Source organism: Pseudochaenichthys georgianus, chromosome 22 (genome assembly GCF_902827115.2).
Source record: "Pseudochaenichthys georgianus chromosome 22, fPseGeo1.2, whole genome shotgun sequence".
In the NCBI taxonomy this organism is placed as follows: domain Eukaryota; kingdom Metazoa; phylum Chordata; class Actinopteri; order Perciformes; family Channichthyidae; genus Pseudochaenichthys; species Pseudochaenichthys georgianus.
The window spans coordinates 23403348-23425088 of NC_047524.1; positions in this window are offsets into that span (position 1 = coordinate 23403348).

Here is a 21741-nt window from a genome sequence, read left to right on the forward strand (position 1 = left end):
GAAGTAAAGTGACAGACAAACAGTGAGAATTTAGATATAGTTAGATAGATTTAGAGTTTTGAAGATTCAACTATGATGAAGAGAACTCTGAACGTGAGTCAAGCTTTAAGCTTGTTTTTTGACCTGGAGGAGGAGGAGCCTGTGATGTTGCCCTCTGTGTCGTAGTTGACAGAAACCGCTTTGAAGCGTGGCACAGATAAAGACAGAAAAAACAGATTTTTGTACATAATGTGTATATATATATATATTTGTATTATATTTATAATAACACTTTTGCCTTATCAGAATTAAATCCCATGCTACCTCAATCAAACTTTCACATTATCATAGTGACATCCCATGTATATATTTCCAGCTTTTAAATGGTTTCGTTGTGTATGTTTGTGTTACCTATATGAAAAATAATATCGTTTTTTTTTGTGATTTTGGGTCCAAAATGTTCATATAGTAGAAGATCACTGCTCTAAACAAAGTCAAAAATCCTACAACAATACGAAATAAATATAATTAATTATGATGAATACGTTAAGTCTTGTTCATTGTTTTTCACTTTTCATATTATCATATCTCAATGCACACATTCATATATTGTCACTCACACATTCATGCATTTTGTTCTCATATTCATATAATGTAATGCTCATATTTATACATTTTGCTCTCATGCGAAATCTACTAAAACAAAGTATGTCATGGTGGTCAGCTGTTAAACACAAACGTGTATCTTAAGGGCTGTAAATATAAGAAGCCTGTTGTCAATTTTAGACACAGGCTTATTATATTTACAGCCCTTAATAATATTCATTTTCTAGACTCAATGTGTGTCTTGGCCGTTTTCTTTGTTCCAAGCAAACGAGTGCTTTTTGTTTTGAAATCACTTCCGCGAGTTTCGCGGGCCCCCCCCCCCCTCGCTCCACTGACCATTAGACCATTTAGTAAGGTAAAAAGCAAAAGGGCAAAAACGCCTCTCAGACGCTCTTCCGTTTACTTTTTTAATAAAGAAAAACAAATGGTCCGTAGATACACGGACTCATATAGCCTATATGTATACTGTAAGGAGAATGTATGTGCGTGAGAGGACCAGTATGAATTACGGCATAGAAATATGCAAAGAAAACCTACAGAGTGGGTGGAGGGGGGCTGTGGAATGCGACCCTTCCTCCACACATTCCGATGGCCAATTCGTTTTAAACAAAGAGTTCGCAACACAGGACAGCATAGGCAACATGGGGGCTGGGGAACGGTCTGGTCAATGTTTGTAAACACAATCCCCAGGATGTGTCCTAATCAAACCAAAAGAGAAAATGCAGATATCATTCTCTCTCTCGACTCGCTGGTATCTCAAGCTGAGTGCTCATTGGTGTTCATACTGCTCAGGCTGGGCTGCTGTGTATATCTAGTGTATTCATACTGTACCCCTCCTCACTGTTTATTCATCATTCAACCATTTACACCTTCCTTTTTTCCCGTCAAGAGGTTGAAAAAGATTGAGTCCTATGTTTCCAATTGGTTCCCAAATCTGAACATTGACCAGTGGCATAAGATCAGGAGCCGGGTAAATGAGAGGGAGCCCCCGAAAAACAGATCCCGAAATAGCGTCCTGGTTTCCGCAGCAGATAGGCCTACAATATACGATGTCTGTTATGTCAGTTATTTTAAATAAAACGTTGAAAACTGAACTTGAAAATTGTTTCCTCTTTTTATTTTATTTATCATTTTTGGGACGGGGAGACGTGGAGAGACGTGTGTGATTAAACATGCAGTTTAGCTTCTAACCAGGTGCAACAAGCAGCGAAAAGTAATGTGCACACTACTACAGTAAACAATTAACACAGTAAATTATGTGGATTAAACCACATTTATTTCGTTAAAAATAAACGAAATATGATTTTGTTTGAATGATTAAATGTAGGGTGAATGTGGGAATGTGGGACATTTTTGCATTTCAGACTTCGGGAATATATTGCGATATGAAGCCGATACAATAAATCAAAATCCAGTAGGCCTACCATTCCAATATCCCCAGTAATATTAGACACTAATAATACAGTAAACTATTAACACTGTACATATTATTGTTTGCCCGTGGGATTAGGATGATCGGTAGTGAGAGCCGCTGTATTTTCCTCCGGTCGGATGTGATATAAAAACAAAGCGATTATTTTTGTTGTTGTAAACTCACGTGGATTAAATTTAGTGCATTAATTTCAACTCGCGAACATATGATAGGCCTACATTAAATGACTGTGAGGATGATGATTGAAAATCGTTTGTTTGAGTCTGGATGCATTTCCTGATCTAAAAACATAGCGATAGTTTTGTACTTACGCCAACGTGAATTAAACATTATTTTGTTAAATAAAAACATGGTGATGTTTAGTAAATGATTACATGTCTCTTATTTAGCATAGAATATGATCCTATCCGTGACATATGGATCTTAACAAATATCCGCTATATCAGATACCTGTAGATCAGCTGTTTATTTCACATGAGTTCCAGTGTGGCAGCTTTTCACGGCTCCCCCTGGTGGATCCATGATCCATTGCAGCTGGTTTCATTATAATTAAATGTATTTATCAATGGGGCGTTTCAAGTCCTGCGGGGGGTTTTCCTTTTCAGCAGGGGCCCACCCCGTGCCGATCATGGACCCGCATGGGTAGGCGTCTGAAACGAAGCGCTACATCTGTAGATGTTAAAGAGAAGAGGCCCCAAGATGGAGCCTTGAGGAACCCCACATGTCATATTTGTCGAGTCAGATGTGTATTTACCTATAGAAACAAAGTTGTTTCTATCCTTTAAGTAGGATTTAAACCAATTTAGAACTGTTTCCGAAAGTCCCACCCAGTTTTCCAGTCGGTCTAGTAATATGCTGTGGCAGAGATGGGGACTCGAGTCTGCGACTCAGACTCGAGTCGCACTTAAGTCGCACACACAGAGACTTCAGACTTGACTTGGACTCGTGACCAAAAGACTTCAGACTCGACTTGGACTCGTGTGTTGGGACTCGTGAACAATCATTGTGTTTTCTATTTTTGGCGTGTTAAAGGTGGGGTAGTTACATTTGAGATAAACCGGCTCGAGATCGCTAGAATTTGAAAATACACAACCGGAGATAATCTGCTAGAGGCTGCTACTTCCTTATAGAGCCCGCCTCCTCCAACACACACGAACGCGCACATGACCAATGAGGGCACGAGATAAGTTTGTGCCCAGATGGAAGGCTGACAGGCAGGTAGGCCATCCAGTTATTTTAGCCGGGCTCATTACGCAGACGTGCGCGCCTCTGTTACTACCTCGTAGTAACACCATGGCGACCGGCGGCACACCTGCAGCTGTACCGCTTGTAATTAGGTTCAACTACAAAAACTTCGAACAAAACGCCGGCGGCACCAACAAAAGGAGCGCACACTGCAAAGTCTGCAATATCAAAATCAAGGATGCTGGCGCAACAACGTCGAATTTCATCAGGCACTTGAAAACTCACCCGGAGAGGTCAGTCACATTAACGCATGGATGGTTAGCAAACATGTTTAGCTCAGCATCAGCTATGTAATGTTAACTTAGCTTGCTACTAGCTTTGTAACTGAATATTTGAAAAGATTAGTGAATTGCTTGTCACACTTGTTTGAGTTGAGTGGCGTTGACATCCAACTCTTGACATGACATACAAAAGGTCGTTAAACGTAGAAAAATACATAGTTACATACATAAATACATCTGTCGGTTTATAGGCAGGTTACAGGTTTATTGTTGACCACGTAACGTTAATGTTACAGGTTTATCAGGTTACCATGACACTGGCTTTGAGTGAGAGGATAGAGGAATATGTTTATTAATAGTAGACTTAAAATATGTCATTAGAGACCCAGTGTAATTAAACAATACGGTTGATACAAAGAGGTATTTGACGTATTTCTGATTCTGAATTGTTTTGCTTATAAGTTGTTTGCATTTAGCTAAAGTGTGATGTTTTTCCTCATATTGCATTGCAATAGCCTGTTTAAAGTGATCATATAACAAACAACTAATCAGTACTGATACTGTATGCTAATAGATATAGGAGTGATAATAACACAGTAAATGCTTTGAATTTCTTAGATATAGCTGTGCAGTATTCTTAACAGACTGGATAGCAGCAGACAATAGAAGGCTTATTACAACCAGAAGAGACATGAGACTTTTATTTTTTTAGAGACTTGACTTGGACTCGTGACCAAAGACTTGAGACTTGATCAAGTCTCACCCCACAAAGACTTGAGACTTGACTTGGACTCGTGACCAAAGACTTGAGACTTGACTTGGACTTGGAAAAAAAGACTTGTGAACATCTCTGTGCTGTGGTCAACAGTGTCAAACGCAGCACTGAGATCTAATAGTAGGCCTACTAACACTGAAGTTCTGCCACTGTCTGTGTTTAAGTGGATGTCGTTAAAGACCTTTACAAGAGCAGTCTCAGTGCTGTGGTTTGGACGAAAGCCTGACTGGAACACATCGAAACAACTATTAAGAAACTTAAGAAATTACTCAACTGTTGAAAAACAACTTTTTCAATGATTTAACAGCATTTAATTACACAAAAGATGCGGTGGTGTACAAAATGAAATGTGCGAGTGGAGGCGCTCTCCCTATCCGACCGGTCAGTCCAGCTCAGCAGGTAGAAGGGTCAATCCTTGGCTGCTCTTCCTGTTGTCATCTGAGGTCTTCTCCTATTGGCCGGCGTCGTCGGGGGGCGGGTCCAATGCAATTCCTGCCTTTTTCTGTTGTTAAATTACATCATTCTGGTGTCTGTGGTTATTTAAACATTCCCTAATAAACGTTATTCAGCGGCAATAAATGAGTGCTAAACCCAGTGTGCTCAGTGTAAAACATCACATGTCATTTCACCGTTGATTCATGGTTTGAAAATGCAGCATTTCGCCACATGCTAATGCTAACCGGAAGTGAAGCATTTTCAGAATAAAAGTATTAAGTTAATAGTTAGTGAACTTCAGGTTTTTCGGAATAAAACTGAATTAAATTAAATAGTGTATTTAATTCAAATTACGCCATTTCAACATTGATTTTAATTTCTAACAGTTACGCATTTTTGTTCTAAAAAAACAGTGCATTGTGTGTAATACAACTGTGATTTTTATTACATTCGTTTGTTTTTAAGGAAGGCCAGAGCTTCAGCTGTGTCAAATAGATTGTTCCCTTTAGTTAATGTTTTTTTAAAGAACATTATATTCCGATTTGATCATGTTCCCTTTATTGTATTACGGAGAGAAATGTGAGCGTCCATTCCCATTGGATAACGGAGGATTTTACACCCGGAAGTAAGTATTCTCTTTACTGTCGATTAATTTTACAGTGATATCTGCATTACTGATCAACTTAAAAACACCAGATTATCCTTGTTGATTACACAACATTGATTGGTTTAAATTGTGTACAATGCTTTTGTAATTTTCCCCTTCGATTCGGAGAAACAAATATTTGTTCAGTTTAGGATGGCCGAAGACACTACACTACCCAGAATCCTCAGCTATCGTTTGGGACTATGTGCTTTGCTTGACAAACCCCGTGGTTTGTCCTCAAGCTCTGTGATTGGATGTTGGATGTTGAAGTCTACGCTGAGTGACAAACAGCATTTTGAAATGGAATGAAACCCCCCCCCCCCCCCCCCCCTTAGGTCACAGGCTCCTCCAACAGTGCAACACAATAAAACAGATAAACAGAAAAAATAGTGCAAGTCAATACAAAAAGAAAAATAGTAAAAATTGAAAGAGTGCAATAAGAGTCTATACAAGTGGAAAAAGTGGAATATATGATATATTAGACAAATCATTTCTAAGTAGCAGCCAGATGAATGTTATGGATGTTATTTCAAAGTTCAGGTGTTTAATAGTCTTATGGCCTGTGGGATGAAACTGTCCCTGTGTCTGGTGGTTTTAGTCCGGATGTAAGATAAGATAAGATGGTACTTTATTGATCCCAATTTGGGACATTGTTTTTGTTGCAGCAGCATAAAAGACAAGGCATTTTACAATAAAACAAAACCACAAATAAACAAGAATAGAAAGAAAAAAAAATAGAAAATATATGTGTTGAAATAGAAAACATACATGTAGATATTATATATGCAAATACATATTCAAAAATATATGACAATGGAATATGGAATATCAAATATTGAACAGATTATATATGTGTAAAATGTACAGCGAGGTTGTATTAGAGAAACTATGGAGCAGAGAGTTCTCTTCCAGCCAGAGGTGATTTATTGTACAGAGTTATTGCAGTGTGCAGGAATGTGTTCCTGTATCGGTCCTTGTGACAGCGGAGCTGCAGCAGTCTGTTGGAGAAGGGGCTCCGTTGACTGTCCAGCTGCAGGTGGAGAGGATGGGTGGGGTTATTCATCATGGACAACGGCCTGTTCAGTGTCCTCCTCTCCACCACAGCTTCAAAGGGGTCCAGCTTGATGCCGATGACAGACCCAGCTTTCCTGATCAGTTTATTGATCCTGCTGGTGTCACCGGCTCTTATGTTGCCCATCCAGCATACCGCAGCAAAGAAGAGTGCACTGGCCACAACAGACTAGAAGATCTCCAGCATGTTGCTGCACACATGGAAGGATCTCAGCTTCCTCAGAAAATAGAGCCTGTTCATCCCCTTCTTGTACACAGCGTCAGTGTTGATCCTCCAGTTCAGCCCATAAGTGCACTCCCAGGTACTAGTCCTCCACAACAGCCACATCCTCTCCTAGAATGCGGCTGTTGTGCCAGATGGCAGCAGACAGAACAGTTTGTGGCTGGGGTGATGGGGGTCTTTTATAATCCTGAGGGCTTTCTTTAAGGTTAACCTGGTATTTTTACTCCACTACATTTATTTTAGTTACTTTACAGATTCTGATTAATGATGTGAAATATAAACAACCCTTAAGGCACATCCAACACACCTCTACATTATTTGGGATTAAGCTAGTGGTGGAATAGATCAAATAATATTCAGTATATCTAACTATTTTTTTCGTATTCCCGCAGGCAAAGTATCAATGAAGCTTACATTATACAAATGTAATGCAATATACAGACTGTTTAGCTTATGGTGATCAGCAGCACTATGAGCTCATTCTCTCAGTGTATCATCAGAAATACAGAGACACACACACATCATTTAAATAAGAGTTTTTCAATTCAATGATAGGTTAAGAATAAACATCTTAAAGTAAATAACAATAAACAATAGCCCTTAACTCTGTAAGGCCCCCGGTTGTAATTTTAAAACATTACTTTAAGCTATCCAAAAAAGTCAGTAAATGTTTTTGTTTTTTTAAAAGACTACATTTACATAGTCAAAAGGTCCTTATGTTCAGCCTCACCATGCTATTGGGTAGTAAATGTGTTTATAGGTCCTGCCCTCTGGCCATACATAGACTAACATTCCTGACAATAGATTTCAATAGTCATCTTTTACGGTGTAAATGCCTTTTTAATAATAACATTTTTGAATGGAACATTCTCAACACAAATTCATCAATCCAAATAAATATAACTTAAATATGTGGGAAAATACTGTGTTTGAAATGTATAATTGAAACGAGATGTTAGCTTTTTGTTTTGATATATATATTAGGGCTGTCAAACGATTACAAATTTTAATCAGATTAATCACAGCTTAAAAATTAATTAATCATGATTAATCACCATTCGAACTATGTCCAAAATATGCCATTTATTTATGTATATTGTTGTGGGAATGGAAAGATAAATGAAAGAAGGCGGATATATCCATTTAACATACAGTATCTATGTTTATTATAACATTTTTCTGCATGTCAAAATGAAAGACAACCCACACACCTATCAATCATCAAACCGTGGGGTCTTAATTCATTACGTGTTGATTTCTATCAACGGGGGAGTACTTCAGGAAAGTCGACAGAGGGGGGGGGGCTAGTGGAGTACTTCGTGACCACAGAGTGTGAACGTTGTGGTCAGCTGTTTTAGCGCAGTTCTCCAGTGAAGGGGGGAGTCTCCCTCCGCAGCCGGTTGGCGTAGTTTTGGCACAGTTCCGTTGTACAGACCGACGTTAACAGCAGCCCTGTCTGTGCACACGGAGACCGACTCTGTCGTCCGGTGATCTAACCGCCTTCTGGAAAAGCTTCACAAGTAGGTCGGTACGCAAATGCGCTTTGTGACACAAGTGACGGTACGCATTTCAGATTACGCACATAACCTGCGTACCAGTTATGTGCACCCCTGTACCAGAGCCATATTATTACTATTATATGGCTCTGCCCTGTACTACAGCAAAAGTATTCTCCGTCGGGACTTCCTGCAACAACACCACGCGGTTATCAAAGATGTTCTATTGAGAAGACGATCACTACAGTTTTCAAAACCGTGGCTACTGAAATCAATCTTACTAACTGCTGTCTGTGCAATTTATTCCGCGCGAGTTGGCAGACTTTATTTTGCTTACTTTAACATCGTTTTTCAAGGTGGGGCTAAGCCATTTCTTGGTATGGGTGTAGCCTACCCCAGCCATACCCTGGCGCTGCCACTGGTGGCACGTATGGGGCGGGCCATTCTGCACATGCGTTAAATGCGTTAAATATTTTAACGCAATTAATTCAAAAAATTCATTACCGCCGTTAACGCGATAATTTTGACAGCACTAATATATATATATATATATATATATATCACGTCCGGTGTGAATGAACTATTAGACTAGAGTGATGCGATATATATATATTGTATTCCAGTCTCCATTGAGATATGTTAAGTGGCATGCAATTCAACACAATGCAGCTCACCTCCTTCAAAGTGAAATGAAAAACCTCTGCATTTTCTTTATAGATATTAACAGAACTTAATGTCAGCTTATTAAAAAATAAAATAATAATAATAATTATTATTTACAATAGACTACGTTTAGCTAACAGACTAATTTCCACCACTCATGGACCACACTCACCTTTTCTCTTGAAATACTGGGTGAAATACTGTCGCCCTTTAGTTCCTCTCTTTTCTTTTCTTTTTCAAAGCATGGCTTTGTGAGTCGTTCAGACATGGTATTGTACCCTTAAAAAGGGAAATAGTGAGTGAGAGAAGTGAAGACATACAATCACGCAGCTCCCGCCTTCACTCGTCTGAATCGAGCCATCTTTATAATGAAGCTTGTACATTTACAATGAATACACACAAATTTCAGGACCAATAATTCTGACTAAATTCTCCTTTATCTTTAGCTCTTTAACAGTGGTAAAACAACATATGTATGGACATGTGAATGCAACAGCTTAGCTGCTAACAACATGACAAACGGCCAGATTCAGCGGCACCACAAGGTATACAGCAGCTAGCTTCAATGACCACAAAGTTAGCCAGAATTAGCAAGAACCTTCAAACAATACAACAAAGTGCAAAATACACACTTTCCTCTGACAACGAACCACAGTGATGTAATACGGATTATATATAACATGGGTTGATAGATTTATAGTGCTTTGTATACTGTAATTACCTTACAAAAGGGAAATAGTGAGTGAGAGAAGTGAAGACAAACAATCACGCAGCTCCCGCCTTCACTCATCTGAATCGAGAGAGAAAGAGCGCAGTGATCCCTCCCACTGGAGCCCCAAGGCATTACCAACAGATTAACGCACAATCAGCCCATACAGTAGGATACATCTATCTCTCAGGATTGACTATTCTTGTCTGTCACAATGGCACACACACGTAAGTACTAGCATCCCTGCTCACATGCTCTCACTCTCTGCTAGAAAGTGCCGTTTGGAGGCGGAGGCGGGACCAAACCATTACATGTAAATAAAAGGGGGTGTACAGAGGCTTTGGATAATTAACTTTTGGAAGAAAATAAGTTAAATGAATTGTAAGTTTAGTGAGTACATTATCAATATAACATTATATTTATGTTAATTATTGACGAATGATGAAAGGTTACTTAAACATTTTGTTCTTAATGTTCTAAAATTGTTTGGGCCCCCGTGGTGAGGGTGTTTGGGGTGGCCAATAGGGTGGCCGGGATTCAGCTGGGGGTGGCCACGGCCACTCCCAGCCCCGCCACTGAATAAAGAACCTTGAACCTTATGATATCGTCACCCTATTCAGTGATTGACTTGAACACTGAGAATGACTTCAGACATTTTCATATACAAATGTGATCATACACCAACACACTTTTTAGGGATATACATTTTTCACACACAACACACAACCATTTACTAAATTACACCAAATCCCATCATAATACGAGCAAATAGAAAGACACAATAAATATCGTGTGTGTGTGTGAGCGTGTGTGTGTGTGTGTGTGTGTGTGTGTGTGTGTGTGTGTGTGTGGTGTGTGCGTGTGTGTGTGGGGGGGGGGGGGGGGGTTGTTAAGATCCAGGCCCAATGGGGCCAGAGGGGAGAGGTGGGTTCAGCATCCTACAGGAAATGTCATTTGCATGTAATATTATTTATTAATATGGAATTATATAACTGGAGTTTGTTATCCTTTAATTTTGCTTGATTAATTATATTGCAGGTTGTGGGCCAGTCCATGGTAGCAGCACGGGGACGGCTTAATCCTCTGAACTTGTGTGCTTTCCGTTCAAAAACTGCAGGAACCCTAAACACAGACAAAACCCCCTTCCCTTTGTGGTGCATCACAATGCACAATCTCAACTATTGTAAACACGATAATAAGTAGAGCAATCCTTCCTAAAAGTAAATCGGGATGAGTCTAGGTCTAGTGGTTTTAGATCAGGACCTGGTCTAATGTGGTCAGGATGCGAAAAAAGCACTGAAATCTCCCTTGTTTGTATTTTCACAAATAGAATAAAGGTTTCACAAATCTGAAACTGTGTTATAAAGAATCTTTAGACCCTCTGGGATAATCCAGTCCAGATTTGATGAGTGTAGGTATAGTGGTTTTAGATCAGGACCTGGTCTAATGTGGTCAGGATGCGAAAAAAGCACTGAAATCGCCCTTGTTTGTATTTTCACAAATAGAATTAAGGTTTCACAAATCTGAAACTGTGTTATAAAGAATCTTTAGACCCTCTGGGATAATCCAGTCCAAATAAATCTGCTATGCAGCGATTTAAGAGGTTCAAACACGGAGGATTGTTCGCTCAGCGCTGTAAATTAAATGTCCCTTAACTTTCCCCTTAACTGCCGAATCGGATGCTCTGAATCGGAAGCCAACTTCAGCGTCGTTCAGTAAGTTACATGCAAAAACAAACTACATTCCTTTGTGTTCGATAGTAGCGATAGGCTCGGCCCTTACCTCACTATTGTGGATTGTAACACAGCATGACCATCATCTGTTTGGAGAAGTCTTGTGCAGTCATTTATTGTACTTTTGCAATGCAAGATGAAGTTTCTTGTGGACATTTTTCGATGAGTCTACTGTTTCTACAACTAAGATTCTTCTTCTTCTTCTTCTTCTTCTTCTTCTTCTTCTGGTGCATGCTGGGTGTTTTTGGAGTGCGACAGAAAGAGAAGAGCGAGGCTTTTTTCGTTATATTTTCCGTTTATTTTTGTGTAATGGGTGTTTATTTAATATAGTTTATCGGTGGTTACTTTTCGTGCTTTTTGGTGGTGTTTTTGGGGTGTTTTGTGGGCTTCTCCTGCCGGTGTCTCGCCGGCCGGCGTCTGACGCCATGGTAAATGGAGAGTTTGCCAAACTCACAAGGAAGCACGGCATTAAAATCTCAGCGGTTCTGCTGCTGTGCCCGGCTTGCGGTGCGGTGGTGTTGCACAGAGTGTGGGTGTGGGTGATTATGTCCAGTAAAATGAGGTGGTGGTTTTGTGTGAAGCAGAAGAAAAGGGGGATGGGAGAAAAAAAGATAAAAAAACAAATACAAATGGTGAAAAAAAACCTGGAATAATCAATGAACCACAAGGTGATTTGGCAAAAGAAAATGTAGGCACAGGTGAAGTCAGTAAAACACAGGAGGAAGATATAGATAGGGAAACACATTTGGACAAAACAAGAGAGGAGAAGAAAACATGGGGTGAGCAGGTGGAGGTTGCTGAAATGGAGGAAGAGGAGGTCGCAACAGAAATGATAAATAAGAAAAAGACTGCTACTAAACGCAGGAGAAGTAAAAAGGATGTACCAACCGTTGCAAAAAGCAGTAAAGTAGTGAGTGAGGGAAAGGAAGAAAGAGAGCAAGAAGCAAGAAGAGTTGGGATGATTGTGTGTCTGACAGCAGTGATGTGCCAGGTTTTTTGAGCAGTAGCCAACAAAAAAAAATGTACTCGGCTGAAATGATAAAAAATTACCTGGTGCAGACAAAAAACCAATATAATGTGATCATAGAAGAATATTTCCCAGATTTGTCCGTTTTTTGTGCCTCAGCAAGACTCCACATAAGCCGGAAAGAGCAGTCTGTCCTGGATGAGCTGGAAATATACAGACTAAAAAGAATTGTTACTAAAGTGAGGAAGCAAATGGGCAGCGTTGATTTTAAAAACCTCGATGTCTGTGTTTAATTTATTTGTTTTTATTTTTGCTTTTAACATCTCACTCGAAATGGATACTTTTAGAGTGGGAAGTTTAAATGTAAATAGAGCCAGAGAGGAAAGAAAGAGGGCTTTAATATTTCAGACTGCAAAAATAAAACATATCGATGTCCTCTTTTTACAAGAGACGCACAGCGACGTTTTTAATGAGACGGACTGGAGAAAGGAGTGGGAGGGGGAAGTCATTTTAAGCCACAACACCTCTCTTAGTGGGGGGGTGGGCTTCCTCCTCTCCAAGTCTTTTAGCCCTGTCTCTCTGGAGGTCGAGCATTTTATCAATGGGAGGTTGCTTTTAATAAAAGCACGGTTTGACCTTTTTACAGCTGTTTTTATAAACGTGTATGCTCCTACAAACGGTACAGAGAGGAAGCTGTTTTTACTCAAAGTTAACGATGTTTTAAACGGTTGTGCCACGGAGGATTTTTTATTCTTGGGTGGGGATTTTAATTGTACAGAAAATGCATCTTTGGATCGCAACCATGCAGAGCCGCATCCAGCATCCCAGCATGCTCTGAGGCAGCTGGTCCACTCCCACGGCTTGGTGGATGTATGGAGGAGGATGCACGCAGACACCAGGCAGTACACCTGGTCCCACATCAGAGAGAATAGAATCTCATCAGCTAGACTAGATCGTTTTTATTGTTTTAAGCATCATTTTAATATTTTTAAAATGTGCAGCATATCACCTGCTGGTTTTACGGATCACTCTTTGCTTTTATGTAATGTTTTTATTAGAAATGTTTTACCCAGAAGTGCATATTGGCATTTTAACTCGGTTTTAACATTTGATAAACATTTTAAAGAGGCCCTTATTTATTTCTGGAGTGTTTTTAGGCAGAGGAAGGGAGATTTTAGCAGTCTTAGGCAGTGGTGGGACCATGGTAAGACTGAGATAAGATTGCTCTGCCAACAGCACACCCTCAATGTCACACAAGACATCATTAGATCTATGAAAGACCTGGAGAGTGATATCGTGGAACTAGAAACAATAAGTGAAACCACAGGAGATCGAGGATATATTGAAATCCTCAAAGAGAAAAAAATGGCTTTAGCCAACCTGCTGGACGTTAAAGTTCAGGGTGCACTAGTCAGGTCCCGGTTCCTCAACACCAACGAGATGGATGCTACCACTAGCTTCTTCTTCGGCCTGGAGAAAAAGAATGGGCAGAGGCGAGTGATTTACTCACTGCTGTCAGACACAGGGCAGGAAATAACAGAGCCAAGCCAGATCAGGAGGCGAGCTGTGAGCTTTTATTCCACCCTCTACACAAGCGAGTATGAGGAGGGGGAAACTCTGTCCGAGGGGTTCTGCAAAGAACTACCTCAGGTCTCCGAGGAGACCAACTCACAGTTCGAAGGGCCGTTAACGATCCAGGAGCTGCAGACCGCCCTGCAAGGCATGCAGGGACGGCGGGCTCCTGGTATCGATGGCCTCTCCGTAGAGTTTTATAAAGCCTACTGGGACGTCTTGTCACATGACATTTTAGACGTTTTTAATGAAAGTCTGGCCTCTGGCTCGATGCCGATGTCCTGCAGGAGAGCGGTGATCACGCTGCTACCAAAAAAAGGAAACCTGCAGGACATCAAAAACTGGCGCCCTGTGTCTCTGCTGTGTGTGGATTACAAACTTCTGTCCAAGGCTTTGGCCACCAGGCTGGGGAGGGCTGTGGAGCAGGTCATCCACCGGGACCAGACCTACTGTGTGCCCGGCAGGTCCATGGTGGACAATGTCCACCTAATTCGAGATGTTTTGGAGGTCTCCAGCTCATTGGGCATTGATACTGGTCTGATTTCTCTAGACCAGGAAAAGGCTTTCGACCGCGTTGAGCACAACTTCCTCTGGAAAGTAATGGAGAAGTTTGGGTTCAGCGCTGGTTTCATAGCCAAGATCAAGGTGTTGTACAATAAGATTGAGAGTGTGCTGAAGTTCAACGGTGGGCTGTGTGCTCCGTTTAGAGTGTGTAGAGGGGTCCGACAGGGCTGTGCTCTGTCTGGCATGCTCTATGCACTCTCCCTAGAACCCCTTCTCAACAAAATACGCTCCAAACTGCAAGGGCTGTTTTTACCTGGTTTTAGTGGAGGCATGGTTTTATCAGCATATGCGGATGACATCATTGTTTTTATTAGAGACCAAAAAGAGACAGACATTTTAGTTAACATCGTGAGGGATTTTAGTTCAGCATCTGCAGCGAGGGTGAATTGGAAGAAAAGTGAGGCCCTCGCTGTCGGTGAGTGGAGTGGCGGTCTCCCAGTTCTTCCCCAGAACATGATATGGAAGAAAGATGGGCTAAAGTACCTGGGTGTGTTCCTGGGTAATACAAGCATAGTCCTGAAGAACTGGGAGGACGTCATAGGAAAGATAGAGGGAAAGCTGTCCAAGTGGAAGTGGCTGCTCCCTCAGATGTCTTTTAAAGGTAGAGTGTTGGTTTTAAACAACCTTGTGGCATCCCAACTGTGGCACCGTCTTACCTGTGTGGACCCTCCCTCGGGCTTACTAGCCCAAATACAAAAGAAGTTGGTGGATTTCTTTTGGGAGGGTCTACACTGGGTGCCACAGGGGGTGCTGTTTTTATCTAGAGAGGAGGGGGGACAGGGCCTTATCCACCTGGCCAGCCGAACAACCACTTTTAGGATACAGTTTTTACAGAGGTATCTGACTGGCCCGGCTGATTTGGTGTGGAGAGATGTGAGCAGCTGCATTCTCCGACGCGTGAGTAACCTGGGGCTGGATGCTGCTCTGTTTTTAACTGATTTAAACATTTTAAAGTTAAGTGGGCTACCTCCTTTTTATCAGGGTGTTTTTAAATCTTGGGCCCTTTTTAACCATAAAAGGTGTCCAAAGACTGACTCTCTGTACTGGTTGTTGAGGGAGCCTCTCATTCACAGAGCCAGGTTGGACGTCAGCAGCAGCGAAACACCCGGCCTGACGGTGGCGCTGTGCCGATCCAAGACCCTGTGCCTTCAGCAGCTGGTGGATGCAGTGGGGCCGGAGCTGAGCGATGCCCGGGCCTTGGGCTCTCTGCTGGGTCTGCACTCTGTCCGGGTGGCCGAGAGGATCCTGCAACTATGGAGCCAGATCCTCTCCCCTGATGACAAAAGACTTTTAAGGAGCTATGGACAGGGAAGAGCCAAGCCGGACCCAGCAGACCCTTTCCCGGAGATCTATTTGAGCCCAGGGCTCGGAGAACTGACCAGCCCCCTGCTCAAGGTCGCAAACCAAAGACAAATGACCATCCACACAGTTGACAAAAAAACTATATACATGAACATTGTAAAGACGACCAACACAAATGTACTGAAGGACAGGGCCTCCACTGTGTGGAGCACCAGACTGGGTGCAGGAAGCGGACCAGGCCCACAGTGGAGGATTGTATACAAACCTCCCATAAAAAAACGTACTGCCGACCTCCAGTGGAGAATTTTAAACGGTGCCATCGCCTGTAATTCTTTTATCTCCATTATTAATCCTGCTGTTTTTAACAAGTGTCCATTTTGTGGTTTTAGAGAGACTGTTTTCCATGTTTTTACAGAGTGCAAGAGACTCACGGGTTTCTTCTCTCTTTTAACATTGGTTTTTAGTCTTTTTAGTATAGCTTTTACCGAGAGTGTTTTTATCATGGGGGCTCCATATAAAAAGACGAACAAGGAAAAGTGGCAGCTCCAGACTCTGGCTGGAGAATCGTTTTTATAAACATTTTCTGTACAATTAAAATCCCCACCCAAGAATAAAAAATCCTCCGTGGCACAACCGTTTAAAACATCGTTAACTTTGAGTAAAAACAGCTTCCTCTCTGTACCGTTTGTTGGAGCATAGACATTTACAAAAACAGCTGTAAAAAGGTCAAACCGTGCTTTTATTAAAAGCAACCTCCCATTGATAAAATGCTCGACCTCCAGAGAGACAGGACTAAAAGACTTGGAGAGGAGGAAGCCCACCCCCCCACTAAGAGAGGTGTTGTGGCTTAACATGACTTCCCCCTCCCACTCCTTTCTCCAGTCCGTCTCATTAAAAACGTCGCTGTGCGTCTCTTGTAAAAAGAGGACATCGATATGTTTTATTTTTGCAGTCTGAAATATTAAATCCCTCTTTCTTTCCTCTCTGGCCTCATTTACATTTAAACTTCCCACTCTAAAAGTATCGATTTCGAATGAGATGTTAAAAGCAAAAATAAAAACAAATAAATTAAACACAGACATCGAGGTTTTTAAAATCAACGCTGCCCATTTGCTTCCTCACTTTAGTAACAATTCTTTTTAGTCTGTATATTTCCAGCTCATCCAGGACAGACTGCTCTTTCCGGCTTATGTGGAGTCTTGCTGAGGCACAAAAAACGGACAAATCTGGGAAATATTCTTCTATGATTACATTATGTTGGTTTTTTGTCTGCACCAGGTAATTTTTTATCATTTCAGCCGAGTACATTTTTTTTTGTTGGCTACTGCTCAAAAAACCTGGCACATCACTGCTGTCAGACACACAATCATCCCAACTCTTCTTGCTTCTTGCTCTCTTTCTTCCTTTCCCTCACTCACTACTTTACTGCTTTTTGCAACGGTTGGTACATCCTTTTTATTCCTCCTGCGTTTAGTAGCAGTCTTTTTTTTATTTATCATTTCTGTTGCGACCTCCTCTTCCTCCATTTCAGCAACCTCCACCTGCTCACCCCATGTTTTCTTCTCCTCTCGTGTTTTGTCCAAATGTGTTTCCCTATCTATATCGTCCTCCTGTGTTTTACTGACTTCACCTGTCCCTACATTTTCTTTTGCCAAATCACCTTGAGGTTCATTGGTTCCAGGTTTTTTTTCACCATTTGTATTTGTTTTTTTATCTTTTTTTCTCCCATCCCCCTTTTCCTCTGCTTCACACAAAACCACCACCTCATTTTCCTGGACATAATCACCCACACCCACACTCTGTGCAACACCACCGCACCGCAAGCCGGGCACAGCAGCAGAACCGCGCTGTACAGCGCGCCACCGCCGACTGCTCAGGAGCAGCGTTGCCGTCAGTAGCAGCGGTTGCTTCCGGAAGGGGGCCCTCCACCTCCGTAGCGGCCGCGTTGGCGGCCGCCACCGTGGTTGACACCCCTCCCTCAGCAGCAGCCACCTGCTGCTCCATTACTACCGGCGCACCGGCCGCCGGCGCAACGCACAGCCAGGGGACTTAATGCTGCTGTGCCCGACCTTCTCTCCCACAGCCAGCCCGATCTCCTCCACAGTGCATGGGAAGCCGGCTGAGATTTTAATGCCGTGCTTCCTCGTGAGTTTGGCAAACTCTCCATTTACCATGGCGTCAGACGCCGGCCGGCGAGACACCGGCAGGAGAAGCCCAGTGTGAGAAAAAGTTTTTACAGAGTACTTGTCCATGGACAAGTGAGTTTGGCAATTTACTTGTCCGAATACATTTTTCACTTGTCCAGAATGGACAAAAATGTGGGGCCACTGGAATCTTCTTCTTCGCCATCGTATTTTACATTTTCCCACGGTTTTTACGACACCGCTAACGTAAGTGAGCGGTAAGCTTTTAATGCATCACACATAGGGTTGGGTATCGTTTGGATTTTAACGATTCCGGTTCTGCTTTTCGATTCCGGTTATTTTTGTTTCTCGATTCCGGTTCTTTGAGAGGGTAAAAATAAGTCCCATGACAAACTGGGAGAAAAATATATTTATGAAAACATTAAGTAAAATCTGTATTCCTATTTACAAATCACTTCATACTGTTTAATTTCTTTCGGTTATTGAATACAATTATATAAAAATAATCTCTGCATTGTTTAGTTAGTTCTAAGTGGTGCAGTTTGAGAATGTACAGTTGGCCCAGTCTCCTCTGATGTTACACTGCAACCTGCCTGTGAGACAGAGTCCAACCACACATGTCCAACACATAGGACATATAATAATAATAATAATAATGACACATTAGATGTATAGCCTAGAGGCCTAGCGCTTTTCTACAACTCAAAGACGCTTGCACGCTTACACATGTCCTGCAATCAGGGCCGCTATTATTAATAGAAGTTGTTTATTTGCATTAATTATATTTTAATCTTTTTGAGAATAGTATTTGGCAGGAAATGCAGACGTATTCACCTGTAAACGCATACTGAACGACATACATGCACAACCATTTACCTCACTGCATAAAAAAGTGTTGATAATAATAATAAACAGGAATTATATTTATATTATTATATTAGCCTACTTTGTTTCGAAGAAAAAAAAAAAGTGAACTCCTGTCGGTTGGGGGGGGGGGGGGGGGCCTCATCTCACAATGTCACTTGGGGCCCCAAGTTGGCCAGGGGCGGCCCTGCCTGCAATACACATGCTGCAGCTGCTCACTGTTTGTAAAAGTAAATAAATAGTATTTTCATTTCAATAATGTACTTTCTATACCCTGCTTCATAAACAATACTGACATCCCTGTGCTCCTCCGAGTCTGGGGGTCCGGGAATGTGAGGACAGGGCGAGGACACAGACAGGGAGGCTACTTCATAAAGGAAATGGCGGGCAATATTAACAACATAGGAGTTAAAACGCTTAATAACCTTCATTATGTGTTAGAGAAAGAACATAAGAAAGTTTGACAAAGATTAGGCTGTTAAACGGGCAGAAAGAGTGTGTGTAGAAAGAGAGAGAAAGACGCTGAGCTGCACCGCGCAGCGATCAGCTGATACGGAGCATAGAGAGAGAGAGCTGCGGTCCGCGGGGCTCGGCCTCGCCTCCTGTCCTCACAACTCTTATTAATCCCGGTACCGGACAATTGTTATTTGTTCCCACCCCGCTCCGCCCCGCCCCCGTCTAACTGTACAGAAAGCGGCGAGATGCATTTCCTTAGGAATCGACAAGCAGAACCGAAACTAACATTTCTAAACGAACAATGGCGGGCACGTACAATTTGCGAATGAGTTCTGCCTTTTGTAAACTGAATGTATCAATAATTTGTCAATAAATCAGGCCGAAAAGCGTCACTTGTCCGCCGGACAAGTCAATTGAAAGATCTACTTGTCCGATATTGTAAATAACACGTCCCGGACGGTGGGACGTGTACTTTTTCGCACACTGTAAGCCCACAAAACACCCCAAAAACACCAACAAAAAGCAAGAAAAGTAAAGAAAATCAAAACCACCACCGATAAACTATATTAAATAAACACCCATTACACAAAAATAAACGGAAAATATAACGAAAAAAGTCTCGCTCTTCTCTTTCTGTCGCACTCCAAAAACTCCCAGCATGCACCAGAAGAAGAAGAAGAAAAAGAAAAAGAGGAACGATTATACATCCATGGAACTACCAGACACATGGCAGCAACGTTCCCTCTGCTTCATTCATTTCTCCTGTTCAACAGGTTAGTAGTGTGTACACAGATTATGTCATATTTCGATCTAAGAAGTGTGTTTGAAACTGTTTTATGTGTAGTTTAATGTCATTCTGTGAGCTACGCCACTAGCGTGTGGCTAATGGCGTCCGCTAGCTTCTTTAGCACAGGCTGTTGCTCCCTGAATAATGTAGGGCTCTACCATGTTACCATGTGTATGACTCCCGTGCACTAGTTTGGCTTACATTTCAAATGTATTCTGTTTGTATACATATGTGAAATGCTGGTCTGAGGTCATAATTGTTCATATTATTTAAATGCTAAAGCACTAATGCTATGCTAATAGTGTGCCTGTACAACATAGCCATGTTAAAGTGAGTACAGTCAACCGGGTTGTGTGTGTTATCTGTAATCACTGTATTATATACTGTAAATGAAAAAGGCTTTAATCCTTCATGAAAGTCATAATATGGCATGTGGATTTATGTCTATTTTTGATTAGAGACAAATATGTCATACGGTTATTTTGATTTGCTAAATGGATGTTTACATTCTCAATTAGTTTCAGGCCTCACTGAGGCGAAGTATTGAGGTAGAAAGCTGGTGAAGCCATTTCCTGCTGGCATTATATTCTGTTTGCACAGATAATAAACCTGGTTGGCAAGAAGGAAGTCGTTTTCATTCGACACAACGCAGAGATACATGTGGCGTCAATCCAGACCGGTTACACAAAGAATGATTAGATAAATAGATATAATTTGTAAGTGAATTTATTAATTTGTTTAATACATTCTGGCTAGAACGACCACACAAACGGCAGCAACTTTCCCTCTGCTTCATTATTTTCTCCTGATCAACAGGCTTATTATCTGATTACCAGCTCTGCACAGCGGACTTGTAACACTAGCAGCAGTGGAGATGGAGCATCAGAACCTGGAGGCTTCTACTCTCCTGAAGAAGAAGAATACAGCAACAAGGATCCATTTGAAGATAGGTAAATGTAAATATTACAGTAATAGTGTACTTGCATTGTGTGGGTGTAAGGGTGTAACTTTGGTTTGAGAAGTGGGGGGGACACAAAACAGGGGGCAATGAAACATTTTCTCAATTTAATTCCATTTCCTGCCTTTCTACAAATATATTGGGGACTATAGTGTTAACACATCTTTTATTTATGCATATTTTACTAATCACTCCCCTTTCAAATTGTGTTTTTTATTTTGTACTGACCTATTGCACACAGTGGAATGATTTATTAACTCATTTTATATACAACTACTATTACATAGATGGAAATGATGACCAAACCTCCCTGAGCTGACGTTATCTCTCTCAGTCCCACAGGAGAGAGCTCTCCCTCTCCTTATTGTTGAAACAGCTTCTTATCTCCGTTAGCTCCGAGCTAGCACCAAATACTAACAACGTCTCTCTTTCTATCTCTCACACGCTCCTCCTCCTCCTCCTCCTCCTCCTCCTCCTCCATTTTACAGTTTCTTATGTTAAGATAAATTGTTGCTTGAAAAAAAAAAAGTTCTAATGCTCAATTTGTATTTGTACACATCACATGAACCTTGGTATGGAATATGAAGTCATGAATCAGTCCTGATGTAACTTTTCTGTGGTGAAAGCAGAAGGATGGAACTATTTTACACATGAATAACATTTCATTTAATCTATATAGGCCTATAGTGTAATTCATATTATTTCACTACTTTTGTAAACCAAATCTAAAACGCCCCAGAAAATAGATGAGATGAGTAAATGTGTTTTCACAAGAGTTTTGAGGTTTTCCAAAAATCGGATTTCTCATTTTCAGCTAAGTATCTCATAAGACAGTGCTCTAAGGTGAGTGACTTGCATCTCTAGCAAGACCAGAGAGTGTCCTGGATATTTGA